The sequence below is a fragment of the Gossypium hirsutum genome, chromosome A01 (assembly GCF_007990345.1).
Source record: "Gossypium hirsutum isolate 1008001.06 chromosome A01, Gossypium_hirsutum_v2.1, whole genome shotgun sequence".
In the NCBI taxonomy this organism is placed as follows: Eukaryota; Viridiplantae; Streptophyta; class Magnoliopsida; order Malvales; family Malvaceae; genus Gossypium; species Gossypium hirsutum.
This window is the reverse complement of record NC_053424.1, coordinates 13,910,273-13,916,097: the sequence shown is the minus strand read 5'-3', so window position 1 is coordinate 13,916,097 and position 5,825 is coordinate 13,910,273. Positions and strand designations below refer to the sequence as shown.

General features: G+C 32.4%; 1 non-coding gene across 1 annotated transcript; it reads left to right on the top strand.

The window, feature by feature from the left end:
* The first annotated feature begins 3,258 nt into the window (after window positions 1–3,258).
* LOC121206448 (small nucleolar RNA R71) lies at window positions 3,259–3,365 on the top strand. The gene has a single exon (XR_005901493.1). It is a non-coding gene; the product is annotated as a small nucleolar RNA R71 (small nucleolar RNA).
* Window positions 3,366–5,825: the final 2,460 nt, after the last annotated feature.

Below are 5,825 nucleotides of genomic sequence, written 5' to 3'. Positions count from 1 at the left end.
CATCATAAGTAATAATGTTTGATTTTCTTTTGTCACCAACGTAAATCCAACAAGATGCAATGAGCGTTAAAGGTTAGTCCATTTGGCGGTTTTGCAAGCCCCACCAATTCCAAAGTCTGAAGAAATGTTTATTAGATGGTCCCATTACTGCTCTGTTGCTGCAGATCATCCACACCTACCAATACCATTGGTTAAACGACCAGGTTCATAGAACTTAAATGCATGTGGAGACAGATCAACTTCAAATCTTCCATCTCTTCAACCAACCAATAAAAAATATTAATTTTTTTACTTCACTCAGTAAAAATGTTACGTCAATTTTTTAAAAATTTAATCTTAATTATTTTTAAGAGTAAAACCATGTAATGATAAAATTGAGAATAAACAAGAAAAGACAAAAGAAGAAAAGGCATGCTTAAATTCAAGTAGACAAGCTTACTGTATGCGTAATTATCATTTACATGTGATAAGGTTACTCGCGTCAAATGATGAGATTCGTCTTAATCTAACAAAATAACAGATACCGAAACTGTGGTTTTAGCATCAAACAGTCTTGCAAAATTAATCCAAACTCAATAAAAGAAAGAAACCTGTGAATTTAATCCAACTCCAAAATTATGTTATCCACCCTCAAGGACTTTAGCTACTAATTGCTATAGACTCTGCGATATGTGCCTCCATTGAGGTTGAAAAATGACGAGTAAAGCCCTACACGGAGTTTCCATTCTCGTCTCGTAGCAAAACAAGTCTCCCTCTATCTTTCAGCACAAGCTGCATCGACGTTACACTTAATAAGTTTCCCAGCCTCCGGTTTCTCCCAGGAGTTGCCTACGATATTTGAGTAATGTTGCACCAACTAGGCTTTAGCGAAAGTTCGTTTCGAGTTGATGCATGTTGTTCATCACCACCGAGCAAACCTTTAAAATTTCTGTTATGTTTGTTATGTTCATGTTAGTTACTAAAAATGTTGCGTTTTATATGTTTGTATTAACAATAAAACGGTGTGTTTTGAGGAGTGTGGGTTGTGACTAAAACGGTGTGGAATAATTTAAACTGTTCCCCATGTGCACATGGGCGTATGTTTGCGCAGTGTAAGTCACATGGCCATGTTGCCAGGCCGCGTGGTCTATCTCAGACTATGTGGACCACTTTTTATATTTTTAAATTTTAATAATTTTTTAAGTAATAAAAATAAATTGATTAAGCATGCAACATAATTAAATTAAAAAAAACACTCGATTTGCTTCCCAAGAAGCGCCTATTTAGAGTCTAAACTCGACTTTCCCTTTCATGCACACGGTTAATTAGAATTTGAGTCAAAGCTTCTCTCTCTGATTATCAGTATCACCACCAAAATAAAGTTTGAGTTGATGGTCGTTTACCTTAAATGTGTCGTAATCAAGGTGTGTTACCTCAATGGTTCCATATGGGAATACGTTCTATACCAAAAATGGATTCGACCATCTTGACTTAATCTCTTTAGGGAACATTCATGGATCTAAATTGTCTAGCAACACTTTGTCTCTAACTTTGATTTGGTTTGTCCTCATTAAATGCACATCATAGTGTTGCTTTGTTACTTCTTTGTTTGCCATTTATCTAATTCATCGAGCAGCACTATTATTTCTTCTCTTGTCCCTTGATTTTTTATCACCTTGAAGAGGATACGGTACTAACACATTTTCATGAGTGATTTCCTACAAAGAATGTTGAGCCGCATGATTACTAACATCAACAGAATAACGAGTATCATCTCGCTCACTAGAAACTCTCACAATATCACGTGATTGAAGAGTAACCTCCTCATCACCTACCCTCAGCACAAGTTCACTGTTACCCACATCAACGATAGTTCTAGCAGTTGCTAAAAAAGGTCTACTTAAGATCATTGGTACCTCAGTATCATCATCCATGTCGAATATAACAAAATCAACACGGAATATGAATTTATCTATTTTAAGAAGCACATCCTCAATAATATCCCTAGGTTACTTAATTGTTATGTCGGGTAATTGAATATTCATCCTAGTAGGTTTTGGTTCCCCGAGACCAAGTTGTTTAAACATTTTATAAGGCATTAGATTTATAATAGCACCCAAATTAGGCAAAGTTTTTTCTATATTGAAGCTAGCAATAAAATAAGGAATAATAAAACTCCTAAGATCTTTAAGCTTAGTGGGTAGTTTGTTTTGGAAAATGGTCGAGCACTCTTCATTAAGCTCTATAATCAGTGGTTCGTCCAACTTCGTTTTATTTGTTAACAACTCCTTTAAAAATTTTGCATATTTAGGCATCTGTGAAGGGGTTTCAACAAAAGGTAAGTTAATATGCAATCTTTTCAAAAGTTTAAGAAATTTACCATATTGTTAATTCATACGATCTTTCTTCAACTTTGTAGGATGTGTAATTGGTGGTTGGTATTCTTTGACCACAAACTTATGCTCTTTCTTGCTTTCTTCAACCCCATCATTTTTCTCAACAGCTTCTAAATTCAGCTTCTTTTCAGGCTCGGCCAACACCTTTCCACTTCGTCCAGTGATTGCGTGAACTTACTCTTTTGGGTTGGTTTCAGTGTTACTAGGTAAACTGCCTTGTTGTCTCTCCTAAACCAATTTAGCAAGCCGGCTAATCTGATTCTCGAGACCCTAAATAAATGCCTACTGATTCCTCAAAGTTGTTTCAATGTTTTAAAATCTAACTTTTGACACTGAAATGAATTTAGTCAGCATCTCTTTTAGATTCTATTTCTTTTCTTATTGATAAGGTTGTTGAAAACTCGGAGGGGTTTGTGACCTTTGATTTCCTTAACCACCCCAAGAAAAATTTGGATGATTCCTCCATCTTGGGTTATAATTGTTGCTATAGGGGTTATGCTGAGGTATAAAATTATTACCCATAAAGTCGACTTGCTCATGATCCATGTTAGACTTGAAAGGCAAAAATTCTGGATTAATCATCCCTGCTCCAGTTGCACCACATTGCATTACCGGATTCATCTGTTTACTATAACTTAAACAATCAATTTTTTTAATAACAGCTTCCAGTTGACTCACCAACATAGCGACTGCATCTATATTAAAAACATTGATCGCCTTGGTAGGCTTTGTTCTCATAACTTGCCACTGATAGTTATTCAATGTCATCTCCTCAATAAATTCTTGGGCTGCCTTAGGTGTTTTATTATTCAGTGTTCCTCCAGTTGTTGCATCAATTATCTACCTAGTTGAGGGATTCAAACCATTGTAAAATGTTTGAACTAGAAGATGATGATGACACCTTCTTAGAAGATCCTTAAATATCTCTCATGCATCATATAATGTCTCAAGCTCAAATTGAGCAGAAGAAGAGATATCATTCCTTAACTTGGTTGTTTTGGTTGGTGGAAAATACTTCAACAGAAATTTTTCAGTCATTTGAGCCCAAGTATTGATGGAACCTTGTGAAAGTGAATTCAATCATTGTTTCACCTAGTTCCTCAAAGAGAATGGGAACAACTGTAAGTGTATGACATCATTAGTAACGTCATTGATCTTAAATTTGTCGTAGATCTCCAAAAAGTTAGCTAAATGAGCATTCGGATCCTCATCTTGCAATCCATCAAACTGAACATGCTACTGCACCATTTGAACTGTGTTCGGTTTAATCTCAAAATTATTTACAACAATAGTCAATCTAACAATACTCGATATAAACTCAATCAAAGTTGGCTTAGCATATCATACATAGTTTGAGGAGCAAGATGTACAGGAAGTTGCTGATTACCAGGATTATTATCTATCTCCATAATAATGTCATTTTTCTTGATCATGTATGAAAACCTGTTGTTGACCATGCCTTGCTTCTCTAACTTCTCTTTGATTACTGTGAGCAGTTTTTTTGATCTCACTGTAAAAAATTAATGGTTCTAACGGATTGCCTCTAAACATAAACCAATGGAACTTGTAAGAATCAAACAAAAGAAAAATCTGAATTTAAAAATAAAATGAAAAACAAAAGTATTAAAAATAAAATAAAAATGGCTAAATTAATAGAAATAAAGTTTTCCTAATATTCTAATCCTCGGCAACGACGCCAAAAACTTATTGTGTCACTAAACTAGATAAAATTTTGACTAAAGCAAGTGCACCTATCAATTAATAGTATAGTTACGATAAACAAAGATATTGTTCCCACGAGGACTACAAATATTAGTAATTACCATCTTTCTATTATTTAACCGAATAATCCAAGTGATTGATTAAAACTAAAATTAACTAATTTAATTAATTAACGAACACGACAAAGAACAAAACTGGAAAATGATCGAGTAACAACCAAGAAGCTAAACAATACTTAACAAAGAATTCGCCAAAACTTCATATGTCACTATCAATCTAAATTACGCAATTTCTTTACTTAACACCTTGATCCATAGAAATCCCTAAATTATGCTAATATCTCTTTCGATTATAAGAGCAACTGACTTTAGGTTGATTAATTAAAATTTCTTTCTAATTAAAACTCATATTATTGCATTAACTCGTTCTATGGATTCCCCTATTAGATTTGACTCTAATCCGATAGATTTATGTCGTCCTATTTTTAAGATTGTATGCATGCAACTCCACTCAGTTACGCAAGATCTAATCTTAAATAGAGTCTATTCAACCACAGATTTAAGCACATCGAACATGGATCAATAATCTAGAAATATTAAACTAAGAATTAAGCATACATAATTGAGAACAAGAAACTAAGTTTTTATTATGTAAAATAAAAATCAAACAATAGTAGGGTTCATCTCCCTAGGTATTTATAAAATTAGTTCACGCTTGAAAATAGAAACATCCAATATACAGTATAACCGAAAGAAAGAAAGAAAACTCATGATAACTTTCTAAAAAATCAATTGGGAATCTTCAATGTTGACGGAAATGAAGTTAAAATATATTGTTTTTAGCACTTATAGTTGAAAAATGAAAATCAAATAAAAAAAAATCTCATGCACAACCTATGAAGTTATATATTTAAGTAGTAAAGGTGGACTTCTTCTTCAAGCATTTAAACAAAATTCAAATCCTAGAGTTGATATTTGTTGAGAGAACTATACTTGTATACCACTCTAACTTGAACATAAATATATTTAAACCGTAAAAAGAATAAAATGAATAAAGATAACATGTGATTTATACCAAAAATATATACACTTGATTTTTCTCCTCATATAAACACACGTAACAAAATAGATAAATTGAATTACAACACGAATGTATTATTTGGTTACTAATATAATATTAAGAGAAATATTTTTTTTATTATATATGTATTAATAGTTAGACATAAAATAAAGAATGATTAGTATAATTTTAAACTTGTAATTAAAAAGATGAAAAAAACTCTTGTAAAAAAATAAGAACTCTTTAAAATAAGCGAAAATTTTCTCTTTACTAAAAATATGTCAAAAAATAATTAAATATTACTAATTAAATTAATTTATTACTTAATCATAAATTAAAATATACTAAAATATAATACTCCTACCAAACATAAAATGTATAGGCAAACATAATCTTTAGCTTTCTCATCTTTCTCTCTCAACTTTTCCACATTGAGTAGCTTAACTTCTTTTCACCATTTGCTTTAAATTAAACCTAGGAATGGTCACTTGTAGATGGTGAAATTTTACTAAGGTACATGAAAAGTCACTAGGTTGGTGTAAGGAATGAAGGATTGAGAATCTTTTCTCTTGTCTTCTCCCATAAGCCGAATGTAAACGGCTATCAACTTCCTCTCTTTATTTTTTCTTTCAGTCGTGTGTGTGTGGGTGTTTTTTTTGTTTTTTTTGG